This window comes from Canis lupus, chromosome 29 (genome assembly GCF_011100685.1).
Source record: "Canis lupus familiaris isolate Mischka breed German Shepherd chromosome 29, alternate assembly UU_Cfam_GSD_1.0, whole genome shotgun sequence".
Classification (NCBI taxonomy): Eukaryota; Metazoa; Chordata; class Mammalia; order Carnivora; family Canidae; genus Canis; species Canis lupus.
This window is the reverse complement of record NC_049250.1, coordinates 25,408,707-25,430,650: the sequence shown is the minus strand read 5'-3', so window position 1 is coordinate 25,430,650 and position 21,944 is coordinate 25,408,707.

Below are 21,944 nucleotides of genomic sequence, written 5' to 3'. Positions count from 1 at the left end.
ATCATGATAATCCCTTACTTAAAAGTCTTTAATAGCTCTCTGCTAACCCGTAAGATAAAGTCCAGACTCCTTAGCATGATATATAAAGCCCTTCATTATCTGGTTCCGGCCTTCGTGGTCAGCTTTATCTCCCTCCACTCCCCATGAAGCTAGAGCCATAGAGCTTTTTTATGTTCCCAGAACATACTATGAGAACCAGGATCTTTTCTTTATTTAGGACCACTATCATGAGAAGAATTCCGTGACCCCCAAGAAGCGTTGGGAACTTTATATCTCTAGGAGTTTTGTTTCCTTAACCATGGCTTAAATATGAGCTAAGTGCCTTGCTTATTAGAAAAGATCACTCGATGGAATTATGTTGATGTGGGGTACTGTTTAAAAATACATCCATTCAATTTTACTTTACTCAGACTGCTTGGTCCCATTAAGTACTCCCTGAAAGTCTAAAATGCACTGGGATTTAGTGGGGTATCATTTGTTACTAGTTTGTTGTGCTCTGCTTAGCTCGCTTTAAAGTAAATCAACCTAATGGTCTATCTCTTTGAACATTGTGTGTGTGTGTGTGTGTGTGTGTGTGTGTGTGTGTGTGTGAATAGGTGCTTGGAAAATTTCTCTCAGCAACTCATCCAGATGATCATGAAAATTAGAAAAGGTCGTGAAAGTCTGCACTTGTTTTGGAGGTGCTTTCTTGAATGTGACTATCTGGAATCCTGAGAACTGACCTGGTTCCCATCCTGCCATGAAGCGCCTTCCTGACCCAGCCTCAGGCTTCAGTTCTGCCCACCTTGAGCCAGACTCTGGCTTTGTGGTATTAGAAAGTCCCTAAACTTCTCAGGGAGACGTGGCTACTCTGTTTCAACTTTAGCCACTTTGCAGCAATTCCCAGTCTATTGAAATCTTTCTTTCTTACCAATAGCTTTGCTGGTAAGGCTATTACTGGACACTTTTAATCACCAAATGCAATAAAAAAATTCAGTCCTTATCCGCTGGATTTCTTTATACCACTTACAGTGGTTGATCACTCTCTCCTTGAAACTCTGTCTTCCCTGAGCTGCTTATTCTCATTATACACTTGGCAGTATTTTCTCTTTCATCTTTATGGGGTCTTTTCTTCTTCCTACCTTTCACATGTTGGTGTTCCCCATGGTTGAGTTCTGAGCCCACTGCTCACCTCATTTTCACAGCTGGCAAGACACCTAGTCTTGTGGTTTCATCTTTCATCCAGACTTTTATGATTCCCTCACCCTCATCTCAAGCTTGGACCTGGCTTTGGACCTTTATCCAAAGTCCTGCTAGTTGACTTCTCCTGGATTTCCCACTGACAACTCAGCCTTTAAACGTTCAAAATAAACTTCATTTAACCCCTCTTCAAATAGTTTTCCCTTAACAATCTCTGTCTAAACGGATAATACCAGTTACCCACAGTAGAAATCTGGGAAATCTCTTCATTTCTTCCCAGTGTCCCATGTTTAATCAGTTTGTATATTCTCACCAATTTTGCTTCTAACATATTTCAAAAACACCTTTTTCTTTCATCCCTGTGATATTGCCCAGGTTTTGATGAGTATCTTCACAGACTCCTAATTTGATAACCTCAAAACAGGTATCTCTGCTTTCAGAACTCTGCTCCCCAGAGGTCAAATCAACTTAAAAAAAATTTAAGGACTCTGTCTTTCCTATACAATAAAACCCAAGAGTCTTAACATCTATGAGACCTTCATTGATCTGGGTCATAACTATTCCTTTATGTTCTTATCACCTCCGCGTTTTCACATCATCTTCAAGAAAACCAAAATCCACCTGGCCCAGATGATGATGTTTCTCACCTCTGTACTTTTGCAGACCCTTTCTTTTTCAATCCTTTAACTGTGGCAGAGAGTAATGTTCACCATATGGTCACCATCCTCCTTTGCTCTTGCACTTGAGTTGGGATATATGACTAGTTCTGATCGATAATCTGGAGTGGAGGTGAGATAGATCATTTATAAGTCAAGGCAGTTAAGTGTCAGAGTACTTACATCTCCTCTCATTCTCCATCTCCTTCCCCTAGACACATGAGAGAACTCGAAGATGTAGAGTTGCAATTTGGAAGCAGCCACAATCCCTGAATCACTGCTGGTGGAGAAGAACCATGAAAAGATGTCTAATCTACTTGTCCTGTGACATAATTAAGAAAGAAGACTTTGCTGCATTAAAACCATGACATTTTTGTGTTTTATTGGTATTGACAGATTTTGCTTTCAGGATTATACTCCAGAATCATTAATTAGGAAAATTGTCTCTATCCCTACCCAGACTAAGTTACCTGCATCTTCCCGGGGGTTCCCAAATTGTGATTTTCATTCTGTCATAGCAATAAAACGTATCTGGTGATATGTCTACCCCTTCTTTCTTAATGATCAATTGTGCTCTCTTTCAGGGCAAGATCTATCTCTGCTCTATCATCTAGGTTTGTTGTATAAATTAATCAGTTAATGTATGAATAGTATCCCGAGCTGTACCCATACAGAGTGAGTGCTCAATAAAAAAATAAATAAATAAGTCACCATTATTGTTGCCATTAATAGTGTTATTATGGTTATTTCCTCAACACCGATCATGATGTCTGGCTCATACTGAGTGCTCAATACAAGTAAGAATGAAACAGTGTATGATGTAATCCTTGCCTATATAAAATTGAACTAATGCTTCCTCTACTTCACAGGGTTGCTGTAAGGAATGCAGTTAACTGTTTATTGTTAAACACAACACTGTGTAAGTTATTTTTATTCTAATCTATGCAAACAGAAGTGGCATTTTACTTATTCCTCTTCATTTAACTCTTTTCTTTCAGAAAGACTTAGTCTTTAGCCATAACAGTTTCTAGTGTATTAAACTTTGGGATTTTGTTGCAAAAGAGATGTAATACTAAAATAAAGATCACTGAGGCTTAATTAACTATGAACCTTTTTTTCCAACTTTTCAGTTTCTAAGAAAATTTAAATAATCTTAAATAAATTCTTAGAGGGATCTATACAATATCTATATTACAACTACTCAGAAACTATACATACATTATGCATCACAAATGTCATAGTCAGCTAGAGAAACCTAGAGAAGCTGGTATTTATAAAATATGGCAATAAAGACAAAAGATGGTAGCACATTTTACTAGTTTCCTGTTGGCTGCTGTAACAAATTACCACAAACTCGGCGACTCAAAACAATACAGATGTATTCTCCTATACGTCTGGATGTCAGAAGTCTGACACAGGTCTCAACTGGGCTACAATCAAAGTCTGACAGGACTGAACTCCTTTCTGGCAGCTCTAGGAAGGAAGCTTTTTCCTTGCCTTTCTCAGCTTCTAGGGGCCACTCACATCCCTTTGTTTGCAGCCTCCTCCTCACACAACACTTTCCTATTGGTTCTGTCACCGATAGATCTACTGATCCTCCTATCTCCCTCTTATACAGATCCATACATTAGGTCCAGCCAGATAATTCAGGTCAATCTCTCAATTGCAAAATCTTTAATCACATTCTCAAAGTCCACTTTACCATGTAAGGCATCATCCTTACAGGTTCTAAGGATTAGGATGTGGGCATCCCTACCACACTCTTGAGCCTATCATACAATCTAAATTTTTGTACATTTGATATTTATTAAGTGTAAATGTAAACTTTAGAGCAGAACAATGGAAGAAAATAGGAGTAGTGGACTCTTGAACAATAGGAGGGGTTAGGGACACCACGCTCCTACAGAATTGAGAACCTGCATATGACTTTTGACTCCCTCCAAGCTTAACTACTAATAGTCCTCTGTTGACTGGATACCTTACCGATAATATAAAGTCAATTAACATATATTTTATATGTTATATGTGTTATATACTGTATTCTAACAACAAAGTAAGCTGGAGAAAAGAAAATGCTATTAAGAAAATCATAAGGAAGGGAAAAATCTGTGTATAAGTGGACTTACACAGTTCAAACCCATGTTGCTCAAGGGTCAACTATAAATACAGTTTTCAAGTTTTCATTAAACAGTTGTTTTGTATATTTAAAGTGGTTTCCAGGGATCCCTGGGTGGCACAGTGGTTTGGCGCCTGCCTTTGGCCCAGGGCGCGATCCTGGAGACCCGGGATCGAATCCCACGTCGGGCTCCCAGTGCATGGAGCCTGCTTCTCCCTCTGCCTGTGTCTCTGCCTCTCTCTCTCTCTGTGACTATCATAAATAAATAAAAATTAAAAAAAAAGATAAAGTGGTTTCCAGTGGACTTACAGCAGTCATTGTTTTATTTTATTTTTTAAATATTTTATTTATTCATGAGAGACACAGAGAGAGAGAGAGGCAGAGACACAGGCAGAAGGAGAAGCAGGCTCCCTGTGAGGAGCCCGATGTGGGACTCGATCCCAGAACTCCGGGATCACTACCTGAGCCCAAGACAGATGCTCAACCACTAAGCCACCCAGGCACCCCAAAGCAGTCATTGTTTTAAAGTGACAAACCTAAGTACTCCATACGTACACCTACACAATCCTGGAGCTTGCTCATTCACTTTCTTCATCCAAATATGATATTATGCTCCCTTGATGATGTGGTCTGTTACCCTTCACCCCACTAGACTGTATCTTCTATGAAAAGTGACCTGAGCCCTTTGTGTCCCTCCTGTATTCCCTATGTCTAGCAGATAGCTACCTAGAATAGAGGCCCAGTAAGTTGTTTTGTGGCTGGCACTGATGTTTAATCCTTCTAGCTACTATCATATTCTTTATCACTAGCAGATCCCAATTTTGTTCACTTTTTTTTGTGAAGTATTCAAGGAAAGAGTTTCTTTCTACACCCGAGAGGTGAATTTTAATTAGTCTGAGACAATCATGGTAATATCATCCCCCATTCCACTGACAATTAATTTAAGAATGGGTATGTGATTACTTCCAAGCATGAGAAATCCACCAGGGACTTTCCAGTGATAGTTTTCCTTTCCTGACAAAAAGATGTACAAGGAGGAATGCCACTTTTCTGAGTCTTGATGTGATTGTCTGAGGATGTGGTGTCTGGCACTGTGGCAGGACCTTGAAAACATGCTGTCATAGAGCAAGGGATCACCAAAAAAAAAAAAAGGTAACTGGCTAAGGATGGCATTGCAGGAAGACATAAAATATATAGGCTCTTGATGAAATTATAGGTACTGAATTAACCAACCAGGAACTTCCCTACCATCAGAATTGTTGTTATATAAAGCACTAAATTCCACGTTTTAAGCCACTTTTATGTATATTATGTTTTCTGCAGATGAAAACATCTTAACAGATACATTTAAGAAAATGAATGGATGGATGGATGGATGGATGGATGGATGAGGTGTTGTTTCTTATCATGCTATGCAATTTTGTACTATATTTTGCTCATTTGTAAATGAGAAAGTTGAGAATGTTCCCTCTTATAACCTTGCCATTTATCAATCTGCCTTTAATCAACAAATACAGAATATTAAAACTGCAATTAGAACAGGACTTAGCTGATGTTTTATAAGTGATGTACTTTCTATCCTTCCAAGTTCCATCCCTGGATCACGTTAGAAAATCAGAAAATTGTGTAAAACAGGACATCAGGTTAGCCAACAAAGGAAACTTGCCTTTGTTAAGATTCATTTTAATATTTTGCCCTTTTTTAAAAATAAAAGTAATTTTTTGCAAAATGCAATAGCAAATTGTGCATATTGTTGGTAACACTGAATAATACAGTGATTATCAAACCCAAGGCTAGATTCTCACCTGAGATAATTCTTTCGATATCAGTGCTACAAAAAGTATATTTCCTTCAAAAACATCTTTCTTTTTACAAACAAAGAGAAGAAAACCTTAGAGACAAATTTGAGACGGAAACAGCAGTTATTTTGGCTTTTATGATCAGCAGACTGGTATCCTCTTTTCCAATTCTGTTTTGATTTTACTATTTTATTATTTTTATTGTAAAATACCTTAAATAAACAGTTGGTGGGAAAGACAATGTGTAGTACACACTTAAATAAAAATTTTAATACTTACAATAATATGTTTTATTAATGTTACTTTATGTGGCTGGATGGCTAAAGCAAACATAATGAGACAAAATGAATATAGTTTATAAGAGCTGAGGCAGAAAGCTACCTTTTTAACACCCAAATACTTTCTTTAATTTAGAGTCAAAAACGACATTTTTTATTACAAAAGTAATATTTTTTCAACAGGTTTTAAATAACAAAAATAGAATATATTTTAAAGGAAAAATCACATGTACTCCATTGGGCAATAATTTTAATCATTTTGTATCCTTCCTAATTTTATTTATACATATATAACACATCTATATGTTTATTAATGAAGTCATGTAAACTGGCATAAATTGTTTTCTCACATTCTTTACCACTTATTTTTTTTTTCATATTTTAAATATACTTTGCTAATATGATTTTAATGACTAAATAATTTTCTTTTGGGGGCACTTTTTAACCAGTTTCTTATGACTATACTGAATAAAAAGTAGACAGGTTTAGAGAATTCAATGTTTAAAATATACCATGTAAAAAGAAATAAATAGAAGGATAAAATGATACCATGTATTACCAACCCTTAAGAAGTAAAGAAAATAATAATCTCCAGAAGTAAAGAGACTCAAGTGTTAATTGGGTCGTCCAGAAATAAAACTGAAAGAATTAATATTTACCATGTCAGTAATATTACAAAGTAACTTCTTTATAGGAACTGATTAAATCTTACAGTAAAATATTCCTTTTTCAAAGAGAAAGACCAGAGAGCTGTAAATAAATATCTTCCAACATTATAAGACCACCATAGGCATTTTATCTCATTAAAATGAATGAAGCCTCTACTTAAAATACATTACCATACTTTCCAACCATACTTAAGTAAAGATGAGATGAGGATCAAATAAACCTTTTTCAAAGTACTCTTCAGTTTTAGGAATCTCCTGCTGGGAACTAATCTTCAAACCAGGCATATTTGATAAATCTGGAAGGTACATTCACCATTAGAGGCAGGTACAGAAGAATTCTTTCCTAAACTGTAGTTATAGCTGGTGTTCAGTGGGTAGAATAAATATTTGGTTTTATGCCCCATTACTCCTACATAGTGATGTGTCCACATCCTTTACTGCTTCTGATAACCTTTCCAGAAGAATTTTTGAATATGTGCTTTGGGTAAGACAGGAACTCTGAAAGTAATCTCCAGAAATCCTAGCCTTTGCTAAACGTGTGTGTGTGTGTGTGTGTGTGTGTGTGTGTGTGTGTGGTAGTTTTACCAGAAGCAGCAACAGATGAAATGCAGGAAGAATTTTATTAGAACCCCATCTTCTCAAAGTCTGACAATTTATTTCTCCTGGGAAAAAAGAGAGGAAGAAAGAATGTTTGGGAACATATCGCAAATCATTACCCTACCCTGCCACATGTAAACTCTTGCTTTAATCATTCCTCACATTGCCAGATTAGAGAAAAACAAAATCAGATGTAAACCTCTATATTCTCAGAATTCAAGTGTAAGTGAAGCATATTTAATGTTCGGACCAAGTCCTCTCTTAATTTGGATCTGAAATACTAATAGTAATGTCATCTCAAAGTTAGTCATGTAATAACCTAAGACCTCGAGGGCTCACATACAATTGCACTGTTCACCTTCGTGTTTTTTTAGATAAGATGGTGGCAGATGTTCCAATACAAAGTTGACAAAAATAAATAAATCTTTAGAAAAAAAACCAAAGTTGACAGAGAAAGAAACAGAAAGGGAGTTTATAATTTGGAGAACCTACTGTCATTGGATTTTAGAGCTAAGGTCTAAAGTTACAACCTCTTTGCATTCTGTTCAGAGCTCTTTCTTATACCAAATTTTAAGAAATCTCTCTGCCTCACAGAGCATAATCTGTTAGTGGTTCCAAACCAATGCTGAGGTTTGGATAGACCCCAAGTGACACCCCTCTGTCCAGCTTCTGAGTCCAGAGTCAGTGCATCTGGTTGGATAGATTGAGAACTTCCAACTCCATGAGGACCTATTCACACTCACACACACCAAAGTGCTTACTATCTTCAGACAGTCACATTTTAAAGAGAAGGAGAAAAGGAAGGACAAATCTTAGTTGTTCCAGAGCTACCAGCCAGAGAAGTTTCTTCATCCTGAAGAAGAAGTAAATGAGAGGGTGGAGAGAAGTCTGGAATATTACATTAATGATACCTCACCGCAGAGAACCACAAAGCCAAGGGCAACAGAGGTGGCCCCTAACCCCCCATGAAAATTATTTTTCATAAAAAGAACTTGAAGACTATTATATTTAACAAATAACACAGGAGAATAAAGGCAAAAGAGGAAAATATCAACCGATGAAAAGGAATTTTATCTTCTGTCAATAATCAATGAACTGTGTCAAAAGAGTGAGTGGAACCTTTTCTGTGGCCACTTTTAAAAGCAAAGTGAGGGAAATGAACTCTTCATATTATTGTTAGTCGTTTTGTCTAACAAAGAATAGTGAGTCCAAAAGTACAGATTCACAGTAAAAAGCTCCCTGCCTGGCTTTGGGGTGGTGGGAGCAGCTCTGTTAGCCTGCACGCTGAGCACTCAGATGTTTCCTCTCCCTGGCTAGTGCAACTTCCAACTCTTATTCCATACACATAACCCATTTGCGAAATGTCTGTGATAGCATCAAGGAGAAAAGATTTTTTACTAACTTTAGAGAGTGTATTTGTTATGATCTATGAAAACTATGCTGTGTGCCCGGGGCGGGGAGTGGGGGTGGTCCTGGGTGGAATTTCAAAGGCCTAGGCATTCTCTCTCAATATTAGGAGGCTGCCTCACCAACAGGCCTGGAGATGTCTTCAGTGGCGATCCTCAATAAATGGCATAAGGACAGACATGGAATTGTGGCCACTAATGTGAAATGGAGCCGTTTCTCATATGGGCAAGTCTAGAATGTTCCAGGAGGAGAGGAACAGGGATTTATTTATTTATTTATTTGGATATTTGGTTATTATTTTTAAAGATAGTCCAAAATCATATTTAGGAAGAGATAAAGAAAAAAGATGAGCGAATTAACCAACCATTTTCGACTACCTCAAAGAGAACCAGCTTTAGTGATGAAGCAGATGAGACAGATTTCCCAGCATAAGCCTCAAATTCTTCAAGCACGTGAACTGAAGCCACTTGCTTCCTCCTTCATACAAAGAACGGACACCTTCACTCCTCGTATTGTCTTTTAGGTCAACAATTAACTGTCCTCCTTACCTGGAACATTGGGTGAAGGACTGTCTTCTTTCTGTAGCATTGCACTCACTCACTCATTCACTCATTCATTTACTCACTTTGGGAGTCAGACGTACTTTGTGTTCAATTTCTGACTTTGCTACTTAATGGCTGTGTGACCTTGGACAGATGTCTTGCCTCCTCTGTGCACACACGTGTTCAACTCACAGGGCTGTTGTGAGGACTCCATAGGAAACTTCATGTAAAGCATGAAACAGTTACTGAGAACACGGTGAACGTCCATTAGATATATTATTATAAATATTGACCACACTACTAAGCCTTGTGAATTCAAAGATTAGTAAGAAAGTATCCCTCAGGACAAAGATGACGGAGGAGAAGAGGAGGCAGAGGCAAACAAAAAGGACACCAGGCAGGCAAGTGGCGATTCATAGCCTTATGTGAAGGAGTTTAAGGTGGTAGCTAGATCATAAGCTCTGAGATCATCAGTCTGTCTGGTTTGCTGTTTAATTCCCAGAATTTAGAGCAATGACTGGCCATCATTATACAGAAAATAATCAGCACCTTTCAAAAACAAATGCATAAATGAATTAGTGCCTGAATTATTGGACAAATGAATTATAGGGATATGTGCATACCTACTACTGTGGATACACCAATAAAAGAGCGATTTGCTCCTCAAGGTGAGTGGAAGTAAGGTGTGAATTTTTGTTTGGGAAGAGGGAATGAAAAGGGTAAAGCCGCTTGTGTGTTGGTTAAGAGTGTGGCCTGGGGAGGGAAGGATTGTGGAGGTAGGCCTTTAGGCTCGAGTAGAAAACTTCCAGGTTATACAATTAGGGCAGGGTGTTTAAATTTGAAGACACAACAGGATCAGAAGTTCCAGGGTAGGAATGCAGATGCCACCGGTTAGGGCAGGATGGAGCTTGGGCCTACAGGACAAAGATGAGGGAGAAGAAGAAAAGGAGGCAGAGGTCGACTGGAAATAGACCACGGAGTGCTACTCTGAATTCTGAGGCCTTTGGGCTTCGTCCTCCAAACAACGGGGCTCCACGGGCAAGTTCTAAGGAAGGGAGACACATCTTCGGTTCTGACTTGCCCCCCCACAAATTCGGTGTCACAAATGAAAAGGCTGTCATTTATACCGTCTGTATAAGGCCTGCGCCAGGCATGTGGACCCGAAGTGTTTTCCCATTTTTATCTTGTAACATCTAATGCCAGCAGCTTTGAAGTAAGCATGCTCTCTTTCAAGTTGCTTCATATGCTTAATTCTGTAGTTACCTGATAAAGTACCCAATGTTGTAAAGTTTAGAGCTTATTTCTCAACATTATAGATAAATCAAAAGAACAGCGCTCAGAGTTTCGGAGTGGAGTTCATCAAGGAAAGGTTTCTCCAAGAGTCAAGGTTTAGGTACTGAATATAATGCAGTGAATCCATTTTATACATGTTATTAAATGGAAAAAAATATGTATCTGAGAAGAAAATCCAATTTAAAGACTTCAGAGATCTGATATCTCCTTAAAATAGTGCTGGCTACAATACAGTCTCTCACTGAAGAAATATTTATTTGCCTCATGAATCTTGGCCCTATGAGGGGAAATGGCAGTCCTGAAATATAATTTAGGACCGCAGGAAAAGTGAACTGACGGGGAAAAAAAAAAAAAAAAAAAAAAAAAACCACATTGAAAGCCGGGATGTGTTATGTCGAGATCTTAGAAAATAAAATACAAAGAGCGAAGTCAGATGTCCAGGATTTTAGACTAATTACTCACTTTGGAAAACAGGAGTACAAAATTATCCTGCAGAATTTTAGAAGTAAAACTTGATCTTGTGTTTAATATACAAAGCCTCCTTGGCCCTAACACATCTTTCCTATATCCCCATTTACAGGACAAGAGAGTTCAAGCTGTTTATGGCAGGAATGTCTACCTTTGGGCTTTTTAAACCAGGTTCAAACCAATCCCAATCTCTTTCTTAGGTCTTAAAATAAGATCAAACAGCACAAAATTCCCTTACTAGTATTTAAGCCCAGTTGCCTCTGTCCAGATGACTCCTATAATCCAGCCAGGCAGAGCACCTCACCCTGCTGTTCCTGCTGCTTTTCTGCGTGTCCTTTGATTGTAAGTAATTATCTCCAGCTGTCCCTGCACCCTGGCCTCCTTTAACTCCTCAATGTCTGACCTTAGAGACTGCCAAGCTGGAGGAAGCTGAGACTCTTGAGTATCATTGCATGAACCACTCGGACACAGGACATAAAACGAAACACATTGTGGCATCTGGATGGTGCCATGTCCTGAGAATTTTTCCCCAAGGTCCTGGAGAACGTTGAATGTGCAAAGTCAAGAGCAAGAGAAAAACTTCCCAAGGAAGCCTTCCCAAATTTTAGTTGGGTACACTTCCCCAGACGATGATGCGTCCAAGTCTATCTGCTTTTATGTTGACAGAAAAAAAAAATCGCCTGAAGGAATCTTTTTTCTTTTTTCCTTGATATTGCCACCTTCGTTCTTTTAAAAATGATCATCCGTAATTTGTGAAACATTACTGAAGGTTGGAGTATTAGGTCTGATTTTTGCATTGGTCTTTGCACCGAGAGGCAAAAAGAAATATAAATTGTCTCACAGATCTTGTAGGTCAACTGTACGTATGCCTGTTTATATGGGAGCAAAATGAAACATTGAGTCTTTCTCAATGTTTACACTTGAAATTATCTGCCCTGGTCTATAGATGCCTTGTTTCTCAACTTTAAGAAGTGTATAGAGTTTCTGATTTGCATAGCTTTTAGTTGTGAAAATAATATTTTTTGTAAAGCAATATTATCAAACATCACTAATGACATCACAGTGTTTGATGAGAGTTCTTGACTACAAATCTCAGACAACTTAGAGGCAGAGAGCTTCGAGAGAAACCTTGAGTTGAGTTGCATCGATGGATATCCCAAGAAGCTGGTGGTGCCTTTGCTTCTTGGGGATACAGGTTTATGGCAGGAGGGGGAAGAAAAAAAGATATCCTTGAGACTAATAATAAATCCAGATTACTTATAATGTAGTAGAGTTATCTATTACAACCGACTATTCAAAAGTTTGCATTTTGCCCTTTTCGATTCAAACGCATGCATAAGAAAGTGGGTTTAAGAATGAAAGTCTCCCTTTGGCATCTGGTGATAAGAGTTCCCTTCTGAATCTCCCAATAATATAACATTTCATTCCTTTAGATTTAGACAAATAATCACATAAATGTGCTTCAAATGGGGAGATACGACTTGAACTATAAAAGGGCATCACGCAGAGGGCTCTTAGGGGGTTGGACTCAAACCTGTCCCCTGTCATCAAGTGGCAGGATTAAGCAGAAATTATCACAGAGTCAGGCTTGACCTCAGTAAGAATCAGAAGACCTGGATTCAGAGCATTCTCCTTCACTGCCAGTGGGAGAGATGATCAATATCGTCTTATTGAAATGCAAGCTGGAGGTCTGTAACAAAACCTTTAAAAATTATCCAGAAATTCTGCTCTAGGAACCTGCCCCATAAAAACATCACGTCATGTATACAACGATGTATGTACAAAGACATCCTTTGAGTGTTACATCCGGTAAGCATCCAACAACATAGAATTGGCTGAATGAATAATGACAGCTGTGATACTATGTTGCCAATAGATAACATCAGGGAGAACCATATTGAATGACATGAAAAGATATTAATATTATATATTTTAGTGAAAAGTTGCTAATTTATAATAAGTATGCAGAGTATGATTCCAATGTGAGAGAATAGATCTGTACTAGAGTTCCCGGCCTAGGAACTCAGGGTATGACTCTTGTAAGCCAGCCCAAGTGTGAGTCACCCCCCGTCCTGAGGCTGGTGACCTTGAGAAAGCTGATTAATTTCTTTGGGCTTCAAGTTTCTCATTGGTAAACAGAGATAGGAATATTACTTACCTTCCACAGTCATGGTCAAGGCCAAAGTGGTTTAATCCATGTGAAATACTTAGAAAAAGCTCTAGTTTATAGAATGACTCAATAAATGTCAGCTATTAGTATTACCATTATTAACAGCACCAAACTTATATGTAATTTATATATAAGAAATATAAGGGAGATAGTAACAATGATTTTGTTCTTTGTGTGTTTTTAAAATTGTCTACAATGAGAGTTTATTTTGAAATCACGTGTACACGCAAGCTCAGTCCATGATAGACATTAGGAAAGGAAAACCTCGATGGGAATCAGGGTGCATCTCTTCCAAGTCGGGTGGTTGTCTAACTCTCAGCAAGACATTTGATATCTTGTGGCCTCAGTCTCTTCATCCATAGAAGGGGACTGGTTATAACTACTCTACAGAATTGTTGTGAAATCAGGTGAGGATCTATCTCTTTCTAGTTTTAATCCCTTAGGTAGTTTCTATGGTCTGTGCTGAGTTAAGCTGTAAATACATACATTTTCCTATTTAATCCTCATCAAAAGGAGGGGAAGCATGCACACAGGATGGCTATTATTTTGATTTTCCAATGAGGACTGACATGTTACAGAAGCATCCCAATAAAAGCAGTTTGTCCAAGTATACACTGAAATTAAAGATAGGCCTGGGCATGAACCCTTATTTTCATGAAGACATTTTTCTGAGTTCAGTCTTTCTTAGGGCACTGGGAAATTTGTTTGACTCTGCAGTTAATTTAAGGTACTAGAGTACAGTTTCCAGATACAAAACAATAATTCTCCTGCAATGTACCTTTCTCAGCAGTGTAAGTTACAGGAATATGTTCCTACTCCAGATCAAAGGGAATCTGCTCATTGCCCTGGTCTATACTGCCCATGATATAGTAATAGCTCCCTCTCTGCCCTCAGTGGCCCATGTGATTTTACTGCATAGGTCAGCTTATTATCCCCAGAATGGAGAACGAATGTGTGTATGTGGTGTGTATTGGTTTCCTGAAATAGAAACTTTCTCTGGACATGGATTTGCTTTCCTAGCATATGCTTCTGCCAAAACTTCCATCCCTGGATTTACAGAATGCCTTATCTGCCATCATGGTATTCTTCACCGAGTTGCCTCTGATCAAGGAAGTCACTTCAAAGCAAGAGAAGGGTAGCAATAGGCCCAGGCTCAGGAATTCACTGGTCTTATCATGTATCCCATCATTTTGGAGCAGCCAGCTCGATTGTAGAGCAGAATGGCCTTCGAAAGACCCAGTTACAGCGCAGGCTACATGGTAACACCTTGCAAGCCTAGGACAATGTTCTACAGGAAGCTCTGTATGCTCTAGATCAATGCCCCGTATAGGGCGCTGCTTTACTCAGAGCCCCTATTCATGGTCCCGGAATCAAGAGGTGGAAATGGCAGTGTCACGATTCACTAGGACTTTTAGTGATTCACTAGCAAAAGTTGTGCTTCCTGTCTCTACAACCTTATTCTCTGCTGGTCTAGACACCTTTTTTTTCTTTTTTTTAGAATTTATTTATTTATTCATGAGAGACACAGAAAGAGAGGCAGAAGGAGGAGAAGCAGACTCCATGCAAGAAGCCCAATGTGGGACTTGATCTGGGGAACCCAGGATCATGCCTTGAGCCAAAGGCAGACGCTCAACTGCTGAGCCACCCAGGCGTCCCACTGCTGGTCTAGACACCTTAATGTAAATGTTGGCACTGGGAGACAGTTATGATTCCACTGACTGGTTATTCTGTGCTCTTCATGACCTGCGCTCTTAATATTAGTGTTTGTCTCTATAGATATATATATAACTCTTTATCTAAAATCTCCTCTTGGGATCCCTGGGTGGCGCAGCGGTTTAGCACCTGCCTTTGGCCCAGGGCGCGATCCTGGAGACCCTGGATCGAATCCCACGTCGGGCTCCCGGTGCGTGGAGCCTGCTTCTCCCTCTGCCTATGTCTCTCTCTGCCTCTCTCTCTCTCTCTGTGACTATCATAAATAAATAAAAATTAAAAAATAAAATAAAATCTCCTCTCTGTTTCTTTCTCCTCCTCCTCCTCCTTTTCATTCTCCTCCTCCTCCTCCTCCTCCTCTTTCTTCTTCTTCTTCTTCTTCTTCTTCTTCTTCTTCTTCTTCTTCTTCTTCTTCTTCTTCTTCTTCTTCTTCAGCTGAAACAATACATCGTTTCATACATTCAGTATATAGGAGTGTAATAGAACCTCCTGAAACTTGATCCTTTGTTTTGTTTTTTTTTTTTTTTTATTTCTTGACGGCTTTGAGGATGCAATTTACACTCCAAACAGAATCTTCTTTTTTTTTCTTGGAAGGCCCTCTTGTAAACTCCTGCAGCCATACAATGTGGGACGAGTACCTACCTATAATTCTTGGATAGAGCCGTTAGGATTTCCTAGAAGTTTCCTAAATATATTTGCTTTAAACTGAGTTGTTATTCCATTTCAGTGATGTAAGAGATCGTTTTCTTTGTGGCTGAGAGTATCTTTGTAGATAGTATTATAATGTCAACTAAATGTTGGCTTCTTCTCTGGGCTCAGGACCTAAGAAGAGGACTCTCATCTGGAAGTGAAAAGCTGGCTTCTCCACCCTGGATGCTAAGGTGGGAACCTGTACAGAACCAACTACCATGAAAGGGCCCGGGCAATGTTCTTAAGGAACAGCGATATGTACATTTGTTATATGTAACATGCTTGGTCCATCCCAGTCAAGAAGAGGAATGGAGTCACTGTGGATCGAGCTCATGAGATGCATCTACTCTTCTGAGATGCAGAAGAACACCATTGAGGCCAGCAGAGTTGATGATTTCTGAGGAGCAGATACCCCAGGAAGCGAAGCATCTTGGGAAGAATGGCTGTCGCTGTGTCTAAATCTAGTTTACCCACATCTAGCTCACTACCCAGAGGCACGATGGATGGAATTTGGCGGGGAAGGCACCTTTAGCACTGGGAAAATAAGAATCATCTTTCCTGACTTAAACTTCACGAAGAAATCTTTGGAATCCACATCACAGTCCACATGCTGGTCCCATTATTGAAAAACCATAGCCAGTAGTCCTAACATATTTATGTATCAGTCCCCAATAATCAGGGTAATAAGCTAGGCCACGTGATAACCTTGTATCGGTTACCAGGGGCAGATGGAAGTCATTAATCTACGTTCCTGGGTTTCCTATCTCTTGTGGATAAGGTGGACTCTCTCTGGTCTTTATTAGGAGTGGATTTCTTGCATTTACATTGCCTGAGAAATTGTATTAAAGAAGATTATATTTATGTATCTGGAAAAGGCCTTATAAAACACGAAAATTAATGGCAGGGTTAATGAGAAAACTTCCAGTGGCTCAGAAAGGCCATATGGCATCAGAGAGAAAAGTCTGAAAGGGAAGTCAAGGTTTATTCCCAGGGCCTACATCTGATTTATTGTGTCTCCTTGGACAAGTCCCTTAACTTACCATCATCTCTCTCTCTCCAGCTGTAATAATATTCCTACCTCATATCTCAGAGGAGTATTGCAAAGATTCTAACTAAACACAGGCTAGACTTTTATGACTGCTGGGGACTAGCTTTTAGCACCTCAGAAGATAGGGTTGAAAAAAAAAACATTAAATATCGATATGATTGCAATGATGGCATTTTATATCACATCCTATCTCCTTTCTTATATTATGGAAAAATTTCAAGTAACAGTAGATCATGCTCCTGTTTCAGAGACTGCTCATAATTAACTTCAAGATTTTCTCTTAAAAAAAAAAAACATAAAAAGCAAACTTCTCTGTAGTTTTTGCCAATCTCTGTTCACAGAAGCATTTTTACAGAAATACTAGAGGTTTTATTAACTTATATTTAGGATGTGTGATAATAACAACTACAAAAAAAAATAGTGGTGCTATTTATACGATTCTTCTAGTCTCCTGGAATTAAAGCACAGCATATAATTCCTGCAGTAGGTGTTACCTTTGGCATTCAATATAAAAATGTGTTGAAATTCTGAAGTGTTATGTAAGTGTTGATTATTAGTAGCAGTACACCATGAGAGAAAGCTTAAAAAGCAGGATTGGAGGTATTTTTCACTTTCTTTTTTGCTCACATTTAGAATTTCATGAAAACATAAGATTTTTGCTTCCCCCTTCCCCATAATTATTCCTCTTTCCTTACAAGTGAAAACTAGATGGCTGTCCTACTTTTATTAACATAGGTGACAGAGAAGAATATACTGTGTTTTCAATGATTATAAAACTCAACATTAAAAGTCACATGCCGCGTGCTACATCACGGGTGAACTTGAAGGTATTCAGCTAATTGAAAGAAGTCTGACACAAAAGGCCGCATATCGTGGGATTCCATTTATATGAAATGTCCAGAATAGGTAAACCCATACAAATGGAAAACAGTGGCTGCCAGGGGTTGAGGGCAGGGGAAAAACGGAAATGACTGTTAATGGATAGAGGGTTTCTTTTTAGGGTGATAAAAAATGATCTGGGATTAGATACTTGTGATATTAGCATATTTTGCAAATACACTAAAACCACTGAATTGTACACTGTAAGAGAGTCGATTTGATGGTATCTGAATGATCTCTCAATGACAAAAATTACCCAGAGAGACATAGATAAGAAAAAACATTAATTTTAGGATGGCTAGATCTGGCACTGTCAGTAAAAAGTGCTTTTGGTCCTTGAACCGGTGATTTATTTTATGTTTAATCTGCATACACCTTTTTATCATCCTAAGTACCTTTGGTGAGGAATCATTACCTTTTGGAAATAATACTGACGTTTTGTACTTCATTTTTTTCCTGCTGAAAAGTTCACTTGCCACGTCCCATAGGATTTCCTATCCCTTATGGTGATTTAGCACCAGGAGACCTGGGTTTCAGTTCTCTTCTCCCTGAAATACGCCTCGTGCTATAGGACTTGACAGACACAGGCTGGACTCCCGTGTGGGACGCACACTAGACCCTGCGCGCCGAGCCCTGTGGGTCCAACCAGGAGGCAGAAACCAGGGGATAATTAGAGCAGGAGAAGTTTGTTAGAAAGAATGGTTAGATGAGGATGGAGAAGTAGACCGTAAAGATGTAAGGAGAACCGTGTGACGGGCACCGTAGGACCAGGAGACAGTGTCTAAGAGAGGATCAATGTGGAAATCCCGGCCTGGCCTTCGGGACTCCACGCAGAAGTGCGGTGACACTCAACTGGGTGCTGGAGAAGTCCACTGGCTTGTCCAGGTCGGAGCTGATCGCAGAGAGGAAGGCAGGAAACAACACTTCAGGGTGCAGATGACCCGAGAGGGGTCGCAGGTGCTCAGAGGGACTTGGGGTTTGCTTCCGGTGTAAGGCCTGGGGTGTGCGATGCCCACACCAGAGGGGATGCTCGGGGTAGTCACCAGGCCTACCCTGGAGCCGCGGGGATTCTGAGGGACCATGTACAGGCCACACCCCTGCAGGATGTCACCGCACGCAGCGCCAAGCGGCCTGTGGAGCAGGAGCAGAGAAAGCCAACCTCATCACAGCGGATCGCGAAGCTGCTTCCAAAGGCAGCGCCCCTCCAGGGACACCTGGTGACAAAGCTTCACGCGGAGGTCACTGTGCAGAAGAGATGTTTGGGGGGTCTAAAGCAACCTCCTGGAACCCTAAGTCATCTCTTTGAGGAGACCCATGTGGAGAATCATCTGGTCAAGATCATTGATGATAAGGTAGTTCCATACATGAAACACCAGCTATTAGAAGCTGGGAAGCTGGCATGGTGTGTTACATGATGGTGACATATTTGGTGACCTGTCCCTGCAATAATTTGGAAGGCGGACCTTCCTGGCGAGCCACCTGGACCAGCGTCCGTGGCCTTTTCCACTACTTCCTCTTTCCAAAAGGATCATGGTGCCTCACCGAGGCCTGCTTCCCCTTTGCGTGTTGGGCAGCATGCGGGGGATACAGATCATCTATCTTTATAGGTCATGTGTCATGGGGCCCCAGGGAGTCACATGGGAACCTGATGGGAGGACGAGCTCATTCCTCAGAAATGGGGACTTTGAGCCGAGTGAAGGGACCCTTGGTGTGACCTCTGAGGTCTCGCTCACCAGGAGGAGATGCTCTCTGCCCAGGAAGGAAGGGACGACATGGGCACTTGACTACCACACACAGGGGCAACTTTAGGAGACTTTGGACCCGAACTCTATTTCCTTTTCTCTTCGTGCAAAAAAAAAAAAAAAAAAAAAAAAAAAAGAACCCTAAAGCAGGGACAGCTTATCCTCCTACATTTTGGCCCGCAGCACAGGGGGGCCGTGCTAGGCCTGCTTCCAGACCTGCGCTCCCTTCTCTTCCATCCTCTCGTAGCGCCCAGCCTAGGCCTCTCTGGGACGCACGGGGTCCGTGAGTCGCCCTTGGGACAGTAAATAAATAAATAAAAATAAAGCCAGGGCATTGGTCACGAGTCCGGTTCACAGTGTGTCATTAGGACACAGATCCAGATTTCCTCTGCCACCCCTAAGAGGGCTTTATCCGCCGCCCCCCCCACCCCGCACACATCTCGGCTGCAAGCCCCGACCTGGGTCTCGGTGGCGGCGAGCAGGAGCAATTCATTTTCCTGTTTCCCTCATGAGGCGACGCCTGCGGTGCACCTGCCGCTGAGTGCAAAGTGCAGATTAGGAAGCAAAGCCCCTGCTCCCCTGATGCATTAACACAGCCTCCATTAAGCTGCGCTGCCAGGGGGGCGACCCTGGGGCCAGAGGAGCTTTCCTGCCCTGGGGGTTCCTGTCTCCTGGGGGCATTTTCAGAAGGGCACCGGCCCAGCACAGCTCCGCTTTTAGTGTCTTCCCCCATGGGTCGCTCTGACATTTGCTGCCCGTGTTCCCTTCCCCAGCCCCCAGCCCGGCTCCAATGCAGGGACCTGACGGTTGAAATCATTGAGCAGGTGTCTTTCGCACAGTTAACTTCTTAGCTGTGCATTGGATGCATCGTCGCTAAAAGGACCGCGCATAAAGCAAGATTTCCGTTAAGAATGTTGGAGAGACGCCGGGAGAGTGTGTGACCAGCTTCCTCTGTGTGGGCGAGAAGGAAAGGTACCACCCCCAAGGGTGGATAGGCCTCTGAAGGGCCTGAGGACGCAGGCCCCATGGACGTGGCCAGCCTTCAGGCCAAAGCGCAGTACAGCCCTCCCGCAGGACCTCAGGAAGCCCTTATCCTGTGTACCCTGAATGGTCTCATGAGAACATGTGGATTAATAGACATAAAGTCCTTAGAATAATGGGCATATATAATAAGCACTTGTAAGCGTTAGCCTCCCTTATTGCTACTCCTCTAGCCTTAGACCATCACAATAGTAACCAATATTCATTGGGCTGATAACAGTTAACATACCCCAGCACATATATGCTATATATATATGTATATATACTGTTCACGTATTAATAAAATATGCTAAGTTATTGTTTAAGGGTTGGGGTGAGGCCTGGTAAGTTTTCTGCTCTGCAAGAGAGAAAGTAAAGATGAGAGAGGAGAGACAGGAAGAAGCATAAATCTGTGTGTTCGCAGCGAGGAGAGTGATCTAGTAGAGACGCAAAGGGGAGCTCAAGTGACTCTGACAACTGGACAGGTGACTCAAGCTTGGAAGCTTTCTCATCATTTGGTAGAAACGATAAGATTCATTCCATTTTCTGCCACATACTGTGGTACCTATAGATGGAAGTCACGTCAAGACAAAAATGCGTTCCCTGCTTCTGGAAGTCGGAGGGAACAGTGGTTACGAGGAAGCCTCTGGAATCTCTGTAGCTCCGTGTGTGTGTGTGTGTGTGTGTGTGTGTGTGTGTGTGTATATACTTCATCTTTTAAACACTGAAGGGGATATTTAAGGTAATAAAAGTTGTTTCTGAAACTGGGTAGCTAAGGAGGTGAGTTTACTACCCACGGGGGGCGGGGTTCACACGCACACCTATTCTAGACAAACCTGGGATATAATACGTGTGTCTGGATAACGTATTTAAAATACCAGCCAACTTTTTTCTCCCCAGCATTGCACTTTCACCTCCTCTTCCCACCTTGACTTCATAACTTCTCCTCTGTTGGGACAACTCTACTGTTATTCTTTACTTCAGAATGGAGCGAGAAAAGGGAATGCCTCCTGGCTTCCGACAAGTTGGACAGCGTGGGCCTTGATGGGCGAGGTCAAGGCCTCGGGGCCTAGAAAAAAACTTGAATCGGTACCAATCTGCAGGATGGGCAAGGATGCTCCAGCTTCGGGGCTGGGGAACTGGTGTAAAGAATGGGTATGGGTGGCTCTTGAGGCTCCTTGCAACAGGGGTCCCATGTTTCCTCCCAAGTGGGGGTGATACTCTTGCATCGATTCGGGGCTTGGAGAGCCTGGATGTGTTTAGATCTGAGGTAGAGGCAGTCCTCTTGCCTTGGGCAGAGAGTCAAAGGGCCACATGGATGAGAAGGAAGCAATCTGCTTGGGTTAAGCCAGAAAGACAGGCTTTCTCAGCAGCAGCACAGACTGCGGACCCCAAGGATTAAATACATCTTCCCCCCAATGTGTGCTATGTAGGCCTTCCAGAATTCAGACACAGCCACAGGGATGACAGCCATCCAGCATCGGCTCGTAGGGCCAACTATCCCGCATGTGTGCCCCGTGAGTCACTCCAGACTCTGCTCAGGAGGAGCCAGCACTTGGGTTAATGCTCTGCTCTCATCATCTTGAACTTCTCAGTTTGGGAACAAGAGGCTTGCATTTTCATTTTGTACTAGACCTGTGAACTATGTGGTCATTCCTGCTTGACTTCTGTTAACTTCCCTC